Source organism: Platichthys flesus, chromosome 22 (assembly GCF_949316205.1).
Source record: "Platichthys flesus chromosome 22, fPlaFle2.1, whole genome shotgun sequence".
NCBI lineage: Eukaryota > Metazoa > Chordata > Actinopteri > Pleuronectiformes > Pleuronectidae > Platichthys > Platichthys flesus.
The window spans coordinates 10647263-10664565 of NC_084966.1; positions in this window are offsets into that span (position 1 = coordinate 10647263).

The following is a 17303-nucleotide window of genomic DNA, read 5'->3' on the forward strand; positions in this document are numbered from 1 at the left end:
CAAATGTCCTGTTTTACCGAGTCAGTTTGACAAATATAACCACATTCTCTTCCCTGACAGACCAACAACACAAAAAGCAAACAAAAAACAAAAACATTCCGTATATAATCACCGCTCAAAATACCCATGATACACTGCTTCCACTGCACTGTTTCAATCACAGAGTCTACGCCAGGGCGAGCGAGTACCAGCTCTATACTTGCGGCTGTGCTCCAAGGGCGATGCATTTATTCTTTTCTCTTTTTTTTTCTTTTTTTTTTCTGTACCTTCCACAGCACACTGCCATTGTGATGGTGTTCATTGCTTGGCTCTCTGTGTGAATGTTGTGCACAGGCATGTATGTGTGTGTGTGTGTGTGTGTGCATGTGCACACAGCGGGCAGCTTGCAATGATCTCACAGTGAGCCATTACTTTTGTGCCTGTGATGTATCAAACAAAAATCCATTCTCCCTCTCTCTGTTTTTTTTTTGCACACACTCATACTCAGATGCCCACACACAGACACACAACACATACTCACACACACACTAATACACACACACATTAATACACAGAGGATCTCACACAGAGCCATTGTCCCGGTCGTCCATCTCAACTTGACACCCCAGAGCAGTGATGTTTTCCTTTGGTGGCGGATGGCATGGGGTATATTTCACTGACTGATAGCGCTCACTCTCCCTGCCGCACCCCTCCTCTCCTCTCACTTCTTCAACCTCCTTGACTCCCTCCCTCCCCATCCGTCCCTGTCAGGCTTGATCTCTCTTTTTCTCCCTTTGTTGCCGTGTCTCTCTTTGATTCCAAGCCTTCCCTTCGTATGCCTTGTAATTACGAGGCTTTGGAACAGTAGGATATTGTGGGGGAATGTAATCTTTGCTAAATGTTTGCGTGGTTGGACTTCTCGCAAATGTAAAGAATAGGTTGTGTCGCGGCATTTCCCTTGTTCAACCCTCTTGCTGTTTCTCTTCTCCCGCACATGTGAAACTCTACAGCAGCTCCATAGGGAGGCCCGCTCAAACAGACGTTCTCTGTCCTGAAATGACTGGCACGGTTGCATTTGCCGGGTTCTTTCGTGTGCACAAATGCATGGTTGAGCCTGTTTGGCAACTTGTCTGGGCTATTTATAGAGAGTTTGGTAGTTTTTGCGTTCACGCTCGATAGTGGGGATGCCCCGACAAAGGTAAAAACACACAGCTAGCCAATTAGCCAAAACTTACATCTTCTGTTCGTTTTCATCGGCAATGTTGATGAAGACAATTCCCATTATCCCACTGTGCTGCCCCACGTCATCCAATCGGGGCTTTATTATTGTTTTGATTGAAAGATCCCTAGTGGCTGATGTTGTTATCGTAATTTAATTGTTATTACTATAGCTTGAATGCATTTGGTTATCAATCAATACATCAAAGCAATTTAACACTTGTGTAGTGCATGTTGGGGTCTAAAAGGAAATGCTGTGGCTGAGGAGGGAGGGTGGGTCTTGTGACAGATGCAGTTCGGGACCGTGTGAAGGTTCCCTGCAGAAAAACACAATATAAATGCAGTCAATTGAAATTTAACAGCTTTTACAGAAACCTTTTAGTGACGTGAAATAACACGAAGCAGCATTTGGATATATTGTTTTAGACTTCTCGCTGGGCTAAGCTGGCCAAACATCTCTCTGTGTTTGATTAACCCAGCGTGCGGTTGGTCCAACGGTAGCACAGCGGCGTCGTTGAAATCGACCCCCTGCTAATTCTGAAAGACAGCAGTACAGCTGTTCATTTGTGTGTCCGTGCGAGAGAACTCGACGCCTGTTCGTCTTCTCACGACATTTGATTTGTGAAGGACAAAGCGAACCTGGAGCCCCGTCGTCGCAAATAAACTGTCGGCCTGCAGGAAAACAATACGGCTGAAAGCAACAGGTTCACGGCAGTCACCCGAGGGGCGTTCAGGGACATTTAATAAATCAGCTTTTATCAGGCCGACACAAAGGGCAGTGCAGCGAATGGTGCAGGATGTAAACACATGTTCAGCCTACATGTGACTGTTAATCCCCCACCTTTTACAGAGCACCAAGGTCAGAAGGTCGCCGTGTACAAGCTGCATACCAGAGCTCACGCATGAAAAAATCCTGACTCACAAACTGTCATTGTGCAATCCCGGCTAAACACAGATTTAAATGTTATTATAATCTGCAACTGCAGGGATGTGCACTTAATACACGTAGAGCTGATATCTCAATCGTGTACAAGTTGTTTTTTTGTTCCTTTTGACAAGAGATCTTGTTTATAAGGCTCCTTCAGGCAGAGATCCAGGATAATTGGGTAGCACTCTCTACCCGTCTCTGCAGCAGTGATGGTGTCTGCTGAGCTAATCTCCCATCCCACTGATCCACCATCACGGCTACAGGGTATAATCCTTTTGCTCTTTGAGAGGCTTCCTCACGAGGAAGGGTGCGGAAGGAAAGTCATCTACTGTGTATGCACATCCAGAAAAATGCCCGGAGTTTCAGAAAATTGCATTTGGGGATATTTCAGGTGTCTTATTTGCCACAAAATACTCTGAAAGATGTAAGATGACAATAAGTAGTTGGGTATCGTATCTGGAGCCAAAGCCAGATATACTGATGCTTATTCCCTTGTATGCCGGAGAGCTCCTGTGGTCCAACAATAAAAAGACCAAAGCCTGTATAATAACATGGACGACACATCTCCACTTCTTCCCCATATCCAGAATTAAACCAATATATCTTGGATTACCGATGGCGCCATCTTGAACCGCAACCCCTCTGCTGCACAGGAACGATCCAGGGATGGAGCCAAGGTACTAAGGTCCCGATGTCAATCATGATGTGGCATCCTGTTTTTAAAGCATCAAATAAACAATTAATAATCAAAAATAACTAGAAGAATAAGCACATTCATCAGTGTGATAACATCTAGCAAAAATGCCAGAAAGAAGAATGCAGGGTTTCAAACTTATACTGCAGTCAGCCACCAGGGTGTGATAGAGACATTTTGGCTTCACTATTGGACAGCAGTCATGTGTTTCATCTTTATATTAAGTCCACAACCAAGGCTCTACAGCCATTTACAGCAAGGCTTGTAAGCGTTTGGTCTTTATATTCGACTTATTCGGCTTTGTCCAAACCATGTGTTTGCCTGAATGAACCTCCTGGAGAGGCGGTGGACTAGTGGCAGAAACTTGGCCTATATGGGCAGAAAAGGTCTCTGGTTCGTCTCTGGTTCGACCTCACGGAGAGACAACAAAAGACGAACCTGGATTGATCTGCCAAAAATCCAAGAGGATTCTCCCTACCCTGTCTAGTGCCCCTGAGCAAGGCACCTTACTCCCCCAACATCTGCTCCCCGGGCGCCGTACATGGTCGCTCACTGCTCTGTGTGTCCTGCACCAGATGGGTCAAAAGCAGAGGTTAAAATTCCCTACCTGCATGAGTGTGCCTGTGCATGTCTGTGCATGTGCTTGGGACAAATAAATGCATCTTAATCTTAATCTAGCGCTCATGCTGCTTCTTTACTAGTGTGAAATGTCTGCTCTGAGATTTCCCCTCCGCTTGTGAATCACTTCTTCTTTTTGCTGTGCAACAAGTCCTTGAACCAATCGAGCGCCACCCTCTTTTCTTGCGACGTGATTATATCAAACAGAAAAGTCTGGGGGCGTGCCGATCGCTGCCCTGTGTTTACACCAACACGTCCGCTTGATAGGCCACCAGCAGTCAGGGTTGAGGTGGTTGAGATGTTCAGCTGGAGTTTTATGATGGTATTAAGCTGCCGTGAGTCACCCGCCGTGGTCGCGGACCTGACCTTAATACATTTCCAGCGACTCCATCAAGTGACCATCGGGAGGGCTTGACAGGCTTATCTGTGTTTGGACTTAGTGCGCTCGGGAGCCGTCTGGACCAGCGCTGCATCGCAGAGCCTCCCTTTCCCAGTCGAGGAGCGGGATCACTGTCCCAAGAGGGGCTGAAAGGATGATGATGAACGCCAAATACGTGCGGATGGAGTATTTACACTACAACCACGGACCCCCTTCGCCCCGGGCATCTTCTCTTACGTACTCAGCCCCTTTAGAAATGAAGAGTACAGGCGGCGGCTCCTCTCGGCCTCTTGACAAGAGCCCATTAAAAAAATGTTTGGAAGCTGTGGATCCACACAGCGGCCGGCCTTTTTCTTGAGTGTTTAATAATGCGTATTCATCACCGCACGCACTGAGAACTAATAAAGGTGTCCGTCTCTGACACACGTGAATAAACACCACAATAATGGCCAGGCGGACCATGAGATGTAGCCGTATGTATAGTACTACGTGAAAATCAATTAAATGTATCAATTACAGCCACACGAATATTGTTGAATGCAAAAGCATTAAAGCATTGAATTTGAGTTAGAGTGAGAGAAAATATGTGTTTCTCCGCTTGTATTCTCGTTTTTTTTTCTATAATAATCATGAACTCATGTCGTCAAACAAAAGATGTGAGCCGTGTGCTGGAGACCCGCCAGATGGACAGTGGAGCTCGGACGGCACTCGCTAATCTCGTCATTGTTCCCAAATGCGAAATGGCTTTTTCAAAGGGCCGTTTTTATATCTGGCCGAGCCCAGTATCTCTGCCCGGGTCAATGTAGTGTCGGATCACTGTAAACAAAATGTCTCTCGTGTCCCTCGTCTGCCAGGCAGCTAGTCAGTTGGACACTGAGGACTTTCTGGGGACTGTAATAAGAATTCCGCTTAAAAAGGATCTTTAAAAAAACAAAGAAGCATTTAACCTTTCCATTATCCATTTGTGTCCTAAGAACAGTTTTGTTTTTAGTTTAAGTGCTTTGTCAATATATAGTTTCCTCTGAGGAAATATTGGTGAATAAATGGATAGGGGACCGTTTCAATGTAACAGTTAGATTCACTAATGTAAAATCAAATATTGATACAGGATTAAAAAGTTAATATTGATGAATTTTGAATTCCTTCTCTCACCCTCTCACTTTGTGCTTAAGAAACCACAGCTCCCAGATGGCTTTGGAGGATGTAGAGACATACTGACACCTTGGATAAAGTGAGGATGGCTGTGGTTCACAACTGGAGTCCTGGTATTTTAATCTATATTCATTGATGCGTTGGCAAATCACACGCAGTCCCTGTTCACGACGTACCCATCTATGTACGTCTATTTCTCCAGCACTGAAGGGTTATTTACGAGCATTTAATCATGATGGGCAATAGACTTACAGATCTCATCTTGTAATACAAGTCATAACTTGTCGAAAAAGTGCGAATTAAACGCAGATCACGTCCGCTCTCATCCAATGACCTGTGCCTGAATATGTATTTGAATTCACGAGGGAGGAGTATATTGTATTTGCTGCAGAGCCTCTGAAATGTCACATCGCTCTCCTTTAACAGTGTGGAAAAAAACGTGATGTGACAGATAGATTCAGAAGGCGAGAAGTGAGCAGACAGACACTAACACATCACAATGTCACTGCTGTGCCTGAAGGCCCGAGTCGACTGCTGGCCAAGGAGTTTTCATATTCGGCGTTGCTCTGTCGTGTTTGGGTTAAAGATCTCAGGGTCCGATGCATTTCTGAGCCGGTGTCATAACATTTCTCTCCAATCAGCCTTTTTCTCTAAATCCTCACAACATCCATGAAAGGGATTAAAATACAAATTAAATTAGAACACAGGGAGGTGTAATACGCTTGGTTCGGATATACACGATGTCGCCTCTATCCTCTCCGAAGCAGGACGACACGAGCAGCGAACACACCGCGGGGAGAAGCGGCTGCCAGCGAGCAGTGTTTAACGCGCGCTGTGAGTGTGGAGTGAAAGGCGGCAGAGGATGCTCGAGGATCTGGAGGTGATGAACGCAAAAGGCTGAGAAGTGAATAAGGGGGCTTTGGGATAATGGCTCAGAGTCAAGCAGTGGTTGACTGTTGCAGGGGTAATCCTCCGCTCCTGTTCCCCCTGCCTGGAGGCGATAATGGCTTTGCACCGACGAGCCGAGCCGCACACGTGACCCACGCCGGCTCCTGCGTTACGTCACACGCGCCTTTTTTGCCCAAATAACATGCCATCGCGGTGTCTGTCTCAGAATAGAGAGGCGCTCTCGTTTTTTTTTTTCTCGTTTATCCCCTTTTTTGTTTGTTAATCCAGAAAGTCCTTATGATTCATACTCAAGAGGCAGAAACTAAAATCAAACAGGAGGCAATTACTCTGAGTTTACACTCTGTCCACCCCGTCTAATCTCAAGAGTGATACTCACCGTTAGGTCAAACGCTACTTAATGCATTTGTCCAAATGTAAACAACAGCACTGGATCTCAATTAAATGGGAGAATTGATGGAGGTGAGAATATTATATTAGTTCTGCCAGTTGACGTTTTAAAGGTTGGATTGTGGCTCGGGCTGAACAAAATGAACAATGGGCCCCGCAGGACAGATTCTATCGCAAGATTCTATTCAACAGGAAACAACTGCGATGGAACATTTTAATTAGTCACACAACAAATTTTCATAAAAAGAAAAATACTGAGATTCAAGATTAAAGGGAAAATGTGGGCTTCATTGTTTTCTACCCTGTTATTGTCTCACCAACAGGGTTTTTATACCAGCAAGACACAAACATAGGTAAATTAGTAGTTTGACAAGGCCAAGCCATTATTTTGAAGGGGGGCCCATAGCAGTGTGGGCTGATCGATTTCCTACCAGGGCTTCGTGGCGAACATTCAACTAAACTGAACCTTGACCCCGATTGGCTGACCTCCACGTCATTTTTCCAATGAGACTGTGGCGTTGACTGACGGCGGACATTACAACGATGATCATTTTATTGTGGAGATCAATTCCGGACGTCTCTGAATTACGTTGATGGGTTTCACGTTGTTGGCGGCGTGCACGTAACACACAAGGAGGAAGAGGGGGGTGGGTTGGGGACTCCCGAGGGATCGCTCGTGTCACCGGGGCACTCACTGCTGATTGGTCAACGTGTGTGTGTGAATCAGGATTTCAGGTCTTGTTAGAGGGGGCTCGCCGCCTTACCTGTGATTCGGCCGCTGTCTCTTTGGTTAACACTGCTGCGGCCCATGCACAGGGGTAGGAGCAGGAAGTGGGGACTGATTTTTGTCCTTTACACTCGGCGTGCACTCACAGACACACACACACACACACACAAACACACACACACACACGCAAGGAGAGCCCTGAATCACAAGTGGTCCTGTCATCAATAATGACCTTAATGTTTGTGGGTGTTGGATATGGCAAGGGGGCTTGAATCATGATTCATTACACAAACACACACACACAAACGCAAACACAGACAAAGTTGCACATGCTCAGACCTATGCACACACACGCTCTTGATGATCATTAGTGAGGACTGGCTCATCTAATGACGGCTATCCCTGTGCTCTTTCATTACCCAACATGAATACCTCACTTGTTATTTCCTTCTCTCCCTCACTCACTCGCTCGCCTTTTTTTTATTTTTTTACAGACACACACTTATGCAGTGCACACACGCACACAGACACACACAAACACACACACACACACACACACACACAGACACACACGAACGCCGCTCCTCCTCTGCACATCTCTCTCCACCAATTCCAGCGCGACTCCCTGTCTCTGCCTGTGGCCCCCCCGATCCATGTGTTATTGATGGAATCCTTCCAGACACAAACGCGCACGCGCGCAAGGACACACACACACACAGCGAGACCCCGGTGACTAATACTAGCTGATCCTCAGTGACCAATAAAAAGAGCCTGTGGACTGACAGGTTGCTCGGCTGGCCCTGAGTTATCGAGTGGGGTCTCTAGTCTGTCCCCCTCTACCCTCACCTTAATTACTTTTCCTTTCTCTCCCCTCTCCTGATTCTGCCCCCGCTCTCCTATTGTTGCTTTCTTTTTTGTTCTGTTTTCCCTCTGTCTCTCTCTCACTCTCTCTGTCGCTTTCGCTCTCTCTCTTTTATTGTCTTTGCGAAACGGGGGGAATTGCGGCTGCGGTCACTTGAAAACCCACCGACGTCTGAGTGGTTGGTCTCTATTAATAAAATTAGCTGAGGCTCAAGGGGGGAGGGGGGTGCCGTGTCTACGGGAGAGAAGAAAAAAGTGAGGATCGAGGAGCTGGGGGCTGAATGAAAGATGGATATAGTGTAGATGGATGATAACAAAGTAATCTCGGGGGGTATTGCAAGGACCAGGGTAATGGATACTGCAGATCTAGAGATTGGGAGACCAGAGGGGGATTAAGTGCTGGAAAACAAAATATTACTTCTGCAACACGTGCATGTGTGTGTGTGTGTGTGTGCATGTGTTTGTGTGCGCGCGTGTGTCTGTGTGAGACTCAAGCCGGGGTTGAGAAAATGGCCCTGATTTCCTGGCGCTGATGACATGGTTCGTTGTAAAAGAAACAAAAAACAGACACCACGAGTCTTTCCCTCTGTGTGCACCCTTTCCTTTCCATGTATCTCAAGGACTGCTCAGTATTCAGCGCTTGGCCTGTACGTCTCTGCCAAGGAGCGGCAATTAATTCAACTGTTGAGGGCAGAGCGCCTTGAGGTTCAAAGGGTTAAATGGGTGCTTCCACAGTGAAGCCTCCTCACTGTATATTTCACAATATAACAAATGCCAGGGGTGAGCTAATATCACACTGAGACACAGAGGCAAGAACATTTTAGCACTGAAATAATGAGTGATTTCCTTAGGGCGTTGCCATTTGGCTCTTTCTGATGTGAAATGTGTGAAAGACTATTGCAGATGACATTTTGAATCGCGCGTCGGATTGAGGCTGAAGCCGAACTCGCTTCCTGGCCTTTTTAAAATAAGGTCACTCTTACCGCAACAGCTCCATCAGCTTTCTTTTGAAGTAACAAAGGGTCGGCGACGAATAAATTACCTGGATGTTTTATCTGTTCAGCGTCTTTTATCCTTTCTTGTGAAGCCAGCTCTCTGTGGGCAGAGTGGCAGCAGGAACCAAGATATCTTAAATATCAAAAAAATAAAACGTTGCATTCGGGGGGGAAAACCAACGTAACTCGTGCAAATCCCATTTGTCGGACTGAAGGAGTTGCACTGTCGCTCCGAGTGGCTCTTTGATACGTCTCTGGACGTAAAGACGTCGAGACAAACGTCCAATCATCTCAGTGCATTTTGGAGTTGCACTTTGAAAACCCCGCGTCACCGCACACAGAGGATTGTTCAGAACAGACGCCCCGTGTCCTCTGTTGCATATGTGAGAGCACTTTGAAGCCGGATTCCCCTTGATAGACAAAAAGCCTCGCTCCCAACACAGCGTGCCGCCCCTCCGTGTTCCTCGCTTTCACGTGTCCGCGCAAGAGTTTCGTGCCCGGAGTTGCTCCTTCATAGCCGTCCTGTTTCTCCTCTTTGGTGTGTTGCAATTCGGGGGAAGGCCGTTTTGGTTGTCTTTCCTTTTCAGGGTCACGGCAAACTAACACTCTGACGATATTTCCTCTCGCTCGCCACAACCGACGCTACTTAGACTTTCCGATAAGCTGGAAGACACTGAGAGATGCGACATGTTGGAAGAAGGGAGTGAGATGTGTGTCTTTTTCAAGCCCCTCAACAAACACTCCTCTTCCTCGCCCTCCTCGGCGTCGGCAGTGTTAAAAGCTCTTGTCCTTCATCTTCTGTTTTCGGTCCTACCAATTAGCATCTTCAAGATTGGTCGTTGCCGCCCGTCGAGTTTTTCCCGTCTGACCCGCTCACCTGCCTGCGCACCACTCCTCCGTAGTAATTAGTCGTCTACCGATCTACATCTTGACTCAATTACCGGGACCAGTTCCGATGACTCCTGCTGCGTTCAGGTCACGTGGGTGGAAAGTTATTACGGGAAAGGTTCTCATGTTTGTCGGTGGTGTTGGCAGCTGTTGACGTCCTTGTCCCACTCCCTCTTTCTCATCACGGGAGATTCCAGCTGCCGTAGACACGCAACTGTTGCTTCGTGATAAAACACAAACATCAGGTTTCAGCATGTAATTACCTTTAACAAAGGGCTTCTCCGGCACTAACCCATTCTCTAAAACCAACAGAGAAATACAAGAGGCTTCAGACGACTCCAGCCCCGATTAAAAAGGCTTGAACAATGATTTGAACAAATGGGAAACTGGTAGTTGTGGTGAGCGGCTGTGGTCGGGGAGGTGGAGCTTATCGTCCAGTTACCAGAATTCCGGCTGTTCCATCAACGCATCCAACAAATTGCCCCTGCCGTCGGAGTGTGATGGATGTGAGACAGGAATGTGCTGCAACCAGGAGCCCTGCATGAATGTGTATGGGCGAATGTGAGTGAAAGAGTGAGTGAGTGAAATATAAAAGCGCCACGTAAATGCAGTACAATTATAATGATCTCACTGAAATGACGATATATAACATGCTCATAATGCGCCTCTTAGAGATAGTAATGCCATCAATCTCTAGCACTATATCAAAGGAATGGAGCTGCAGCACAAATGTATACTCGCCAATCTGACCTGCATGCATTCGCAAGACTGAATGAATTCTTTATTTCTTTTTATGAATATATGCAATTGTACAATATATATATCAGGTTGATTTTCATTTCCCAGATCTACAATCGCTAGAGATTTTGACAATTTCACCAAAGACAAGCATTTTCTTTCAGCTCTACTATATTTCCTTACATGATAACAAAGCTCGAAATAAACTGTAAAGGTTTTTTTTTTTTAAAGGATGCGCAAAGTGGATGTTCACAAAGGATCCATCTCCGGATCGGACTGTTCCAATCTCGGAGCAGGGGTCAGCCACTTGACTCCCTTGAGCTCAACAGGTCTTAATAGATACACGTATGTAGACGGATAAAGCCTCATTGCTCCCTGTGTTCATTTTGTACGTGTTCATTCAACAATTCCTCCTCCAAATTCGCAACATTTGCACCGCCCTCTAGTGGATGTGTTGCTCAACAACCATGCCAATGCAACAGAGGCGTGGATGAATGCAGTGGGCGGTGACTTTTGCATATAGTTTGAAATGGACATGCTTATATCCGTCCGTGAAGGTATTATAAATGAGCCTTTAAGCGTAATTCCTTGGAGTTTGTTTCATAAAAGGCAACTGATTATCCTGAATTTAAACACATATCACAATCCATCCATCAATTATCTGCAATTCCTTTCCCTTGAGGGTCGCAGAGGTGCTGGAGCCAATCCCAGCTGACATTGGGCCAGAGGCCGAATCACTATATTTGAGCTAAATTCTATTTGCTGGTCGCCATTTCTCTGCCGACTTGAATGGCAGGTCGTGACACGCGCGTCCATCTCTCTCACCGTGCAGCTCTCATGTCCATAAATCCTCGGTTCCGATTCCGTGCCTCATCTTCAGCGGTGGTTACTCCACATCACTGGGAATACGGGGGAACGCGAGTCCCAGCTCCTCCGCTTCAAAACCAGCGTGCAAGATGGCTTTGCTCTCACCATGGGGCTCGACTGTGAGTGGCCGGCCCGGCTGGAAATGTAGCTCTGTGTTTCTGCCGCTGACTGCCAAAGACTCGCGGCCCCCGCTGCCTCGCCCCCGGTTCCGACACCCACTCTGTCAAATCGAGGGGACTTTTGATTTAGTTTCCGTTTTTTGATCGCCCCGGCCGATGTGCTTGTAAGCGACGTGACAGCTCGGTGGCATTGCTGCACAAAGGCTAGCAATCAGCCCCCCGCTGCAGAGCTGGTCCGTGAGCTGCAAAGCCCCGCTGGTGCTAAAAGTAAATCAATAAATTAGGAATGGGAACGGCTGAGCTCATGTTTAATCACTGGTTAATGGCCGGGCTTCATCAGGCTAAGTAGCGGGCGAAGGTGTGGCGTTATGTCTCTCTAATTGGGCTGCTTTCCTTCCATTAATTAAACCAAATCAAGCTTATTAGGACATTATATGTGCATCTGGTCTTCATGTTTAATGCAATTAGTACCAGTTTCTCATGGAGCTCACCCAGATGAAAGAAGATGTTATTATTATTACATCGATCGGCCCCTTCGTAGCCGTCTTTTCTCCCAACGGCTGGCTTCGGAGCTGGTGCATACGATATGACCTATGAATAATGGAAACTTTTGCGTCGGCACTTGCCCCGAAATGCCCTTTGAGAAGGAGTGATGTCGAGCCTCTCTCATTTCCTCACTCCGCGGGGTGCTGTTCAACACGGCTGCTCCAGCTGCGTCGGGGTGTTTGTGTTCTTTTCATCAAAGGTACCAGTCACCGGTCCTTTGGCGGATTTCTGACCCACACAGACCCACACAGACACGCAACAAGCCGCTCTGACGACAATACACTGGCACTGACATTAGAAAGGAACGGACACACGCTTTTTTGTCATGTTCTTATGTTACAAACACATTTAAAATGTCACCAGAACTGAATTGGACGCTAATCAATGTCAACAATGTTTTAATAACAATACAAATTTAGAAAAAACTGTAGGATTGCCGTCTAGAGGGAGTTAAACAGCTCGGCGCCATAGTTATATTCTAAAAGATAATTAAATCTCAAACAGCCATGTCCATGAAGAATCACAGGATTTATGAAAAGTAGATACAGTATTCATTCCAATTTAGTTTGGTATGCAAATGAATCAAAGTCATTTGGGCCCACGACTCAAATATGAACCAAGAGAGGTTGCTGTGTTGTCAGTTTGAGAAAAATATAAATCAGTTTTCAGGTTTGAACCTGGAATATGTACATTTTCCGCATATTAAATGTCATGAATCAAAAGAGGCTGTCATTCATCCAGTCACTAAGGCTTATGGCTCAGGCAATGCGAGTTAATTCATTTTCGTGGAAGTAACGGTTTGACAGCCATGGCGTTGTCGAGCGACAGCAGCAGCCCGACAAAACGACTTCTCTAACAATAGCTGGACCTCCATGAAGTGAAAAGTGAAAGGCGGGGCTAAACCCCCATTTCCTGTGAGATACATTCTTTTATTTAAACGTATTTTCTCCTTTTCTACTTTGGTGCAGTCGGACAGTTTCAGCCCACTGTGTGAAATCCAACCTGTTCCCTGATATAAACAAGAATAAAAACAAGGCACGGGGGCTTAACGCCGCTTTGAAAATAGCAGGTCTTTATAAAATTGCTTTGATTATAGATTCAATCTGCAAACAGACATTTCCACACGCTGTAGTGTAGCCATTAACAAAACCGATAAAAAGGAAAGGGAAGACAAAAAAGACGGTGTGACGGGTCTGTTTACTTCCCCGAAGCTGCTGGGCATCAATTAGCCCCGGCGCAAGCTGTGAGGCGGTGACCCCTCGCGTCTGCCTCCTCGCCCCGCGCCGAGGCGAGACCAGACCTGCAGCATGCTGGCACAGAGGCCGTGTGTGCTTCTACGTGTGAGCTCCACACACAAGGCTGAATATATGGAAGCGTCAAGCCGAGGTTGTTTGTTTCTTTGTCTTTTGGCGGACCGCCTTTCATTTTTCTGTTTTGGAAGAATTTCTCTTTGTATTTTGTTCTTTGCATTGTGTGTTGGTGTGTGCATGCAGCCAGTTGTGTGTGTGGCCGTAACGCAATAGGCCCTACATGTGTTAACATATGATGCGTTCGTGGGGTAAGATTGCACGACTTCGATTGGAGCCGTCCTCGGCGGCTGTCGGTGATTAAAGAGGCGGCGCCGTGCCAGTTTGGACAGTCCCGATTTTGTCAGGAGGCTTTTATCCAAAACAGAATTTCGTCTCATCACACTGTAATTAGAAGAGGTTGTGTTTGTTGAATGCAGTCCTCCATAAACAAGGGGATCGTTTTTCAGATTTTGACAACGATGGAAAAACAGCGAGGGAACATCAAAAAGCACGGAGGAGGTGCTCGACTTGAAACGACCCCCCCCCCCCCCCTTTGATACGCCCAGGTTCGTTTATCAATTGCACCAGTCGTGAATAGGGTTGCAAAATAGACATAAATATAGACATTTTGTTTTGTCATAGGCTGATTTGAGCCCTGAGGCAACTTTGGGCACTTGACTACATGCTTCTGCATCTTTGTGTCATTCTTAACATAGGTCTTTGCACAGTATTTGCAAATGCACACAGCCATTCCTTCTACATTGGCTGGGCTGAAATGTCCACGTGGCATTGTTCTGTAGAATAAGATGAGAAAAAAGCTTGTAAAAAAACACAAAAGCAATGCCAGAGATATAAATAGATGGCCAAACAATTGGAATCGTCTTTAAAAATATTTTACAATTGATGGATAAATGAATAGAAAGAGGCTAGATGGACAGATGAACAATCCTCAATCAGCATGCTAATATATTTTCCCCAGTAATATCATCGAAACTTACCTGACTAGTCCTGGTAAGTTTCGATGATATGCAGGATGCTGGGAATTATCTGTGCATGTGAATTTTTTTTTTTCAAAATTCCCAAAATTCCTGAGCTGAAGATTCCCATGGAAAGTTTCCGGAAATTTAACGGACATTTACCGGACATTTTCAGCCCCTTTGCAACCCTAGTCGTGAATAAAACTGTGGAACTCTTTCAGAGATATCAAAAAGTCACCTGTTGTAATGTAAGTTAAAATGATTCAAAAAAGAAAGAAAAGAGAGCGATGCCTTTTTCATGCAGAGCTGACCCACTTTTGTGCTCATGATTCTTTGCGCCGCAATAACAAAGCGCAGCAGTTAATCTCTCAGATTAAAAAGTAATTTGAAAAATGATGTGGCCGGCCGTGCAGGTTGAAACATGCATTCTCCTCTGAATTAGCTCTATGCTGCCTTACGCTGTCATCAGAGTCGGAATCGCTCATCGTGTTCCAAACAGGGATTTTTTGTTCACTGCTTGTCAGGTCAAGGATTCAGCATTTAGCTGGTTTAATGCACTGAAATACACAAAGAGTGCACTTCAAATCCCTGTAAGAGAGAGAGAGAGCACTGCTTCCAAGACGCATTGCATGAGCACATTATGTTCTTAACTGAGGACAGCAGCGACGATTGTAAGCATCTCTCTCTCTCTCTCTCTCTCTCTCTCTCTCTCTCTCTCTCTCTCTCTCTCTCTCTCTCTCTCTCTCTCTCTCTCTCTCTCTCTCTCTGTCTCTTTCTTAAAAGCTAAATGAGGCCGCCACATTTTCTGTTCTCTTAAGGACACATGATGAACAGGGCCTGATCGAGGACAGAGAGAGATGAGAACAGCGATAGATATGGTGAGATAGGGTGAGGAGATGCAAAGCAAAAAAAAAAAAAAAGGCTCTGGATCGGCGGGAGGGGAGGGGGGGGGGGGGTTCAAACCGAGGCTGAAATCCTCATTCAGCGAGAACTCATTTCGTAGCCATCACTGCCAACACCTGTGGCTCCCAGGGGGATGTGTGTGTTGGTGTGTGTGTGTGTGTGTGTGTGTGTTCGTGCGAGGGAGAGCAACAAATCTGAGCATAAATCTGTTTCGAGATCTGACCTGAATTTACAGCGCGCTTGGTGGCAAACATCCACCGCGGAGCTCCGCTCAGCCTCGATATTTAAAGCCCCCCCGGTCGGACGCGCTCTGCTAACTCACTGACGCCCCGTGATTGGGTCGGTTCACAAATCAATTTATTGTCTTCCCAAGTTATCCGCACCTCGCATTCTCCCGCTTGTTCGACGACTGTGAGAGCTTTTTGACATCAAGAGCCAGAGTGGCTCCTAAAACATTCAGTTTCCATCTACATGTCAGACTCCGTGAACGTATACATGCATTTGCATACAACATGGCGCCATGGAGCCAGATGGGATCCTGTCACTTTGGGATGGGAATACATGTCCGGAGGCTACCAGTTGCCGGTGCCCAGGGCCTTAAGAGGATGCATACGAGGACACAATGGGAGGATGTTTATGGCGTATATGAGTTAAGCTGAAGGGGAAGAAGTGGAAGTTATGGTCGTGGAGGACATGATAACATGCTGACCTCATTTGTCACCACCTCAGCCTCTCCCTACTCTTCTTATCTAACATCAGAATCAGAATTATTTGTATTTGGGTGTTGTTCATTGGTGCACTGAACGTAAAACAACAATATAAAAACAACATATACACATAAAACAACAATATAGAAACAACAATATAAAAGCAACAATATAGAAACAACAAAATAAAACAACAATATAAAAACAACATAAAACAACAATATGGAACAAAACGGAACAAAATATATACAGTACCAGAGTTATGGGCACGTGCGGTGCTAAGAGATTGGTGATAGTGCCACTAATATATCAAGTATAAATTATGTGAGCTTGTGCTGGTTAGGAAGTTACTTCAAAGTTGGGTTTCAAACCAAAAGCAATACTCTTTTTTATTTTAATAAACAATAAAATCTTTCACGACATTTGGAAGGAAACCTTTGAAAAGCGACTAAGCTGCCTATGTTTTTTTTTAGGGCTTTTTAGTTGTTTTTTTTGTCACAGCAAACACACAACAGCCTCAATATTTAATGCACTCTGCATGCGGCAGTGCGTTTTCCGCGTGTCTGTTTTTCTGTCATATACGGCGAGCGCGGCGCCCGACACGATGTGAAGCAAACAAAACAATGCATTATAGATCAGCCGTCTGCTAGCAGGCGTCCCATAATTTATGAATCCTCTCTCTCATGCGGTGTGATTCGATATTTAAAGCAGTCATATGATTAACCACACACACTGAGTCCATTTAGACTGCTTGTAAGCAGCCTGTTGTGTTTGGCTAAGTAAATCATTTGGAATGAATGGTGAACGGCGCCCCTGAGATTACATAACCTGCTGCTGTGGCTGTGTGTCGTTCACAAATAAAAACGAGACGCTCGGCACCATATTGCTGCAAGACATCGGTTGAATCAAGATTTTTCTAATCCCTGTTCTCCTTCGATGTTAATTCCAGGATCAATCATTTACAACCTGCCCCCCGTGTTGTAAATCCCCCCCATGTCATGTGAGTGGTTTACGCACCCCCACATGATCAGCCGCGTGTTCAAAGACGCCCATTGGCGCGGGCCAATAATAAACTTGACCCTTCCGGCGTTCTGGAAATACCCAGCAGCAAGATGATGCAACTCCCACGTGGTCCAGCTAAGGACGTCTACACGGCCGTGTTTGATGTTGCAGCCTCCCACGGCTCCGATTCACCCGAGAAGCTGTCGAACAGCGCAAGTTTGCCGCTGCATCCGAAAAATCAAGCAGCCGACTGACACTTTACTCTGAAATTAGTTCCGGGGGTTAAGGTGCTCACACAGATTATGTGAATATATGGTTTTCTAGAGGTGCGAGGCTGAACCTGACAGGGAAACTGGCAATTACGGAAAAATTTGTATTTGCGAATCAAATTGATGATGTAGAGCAGAGGTCTTCAACAGG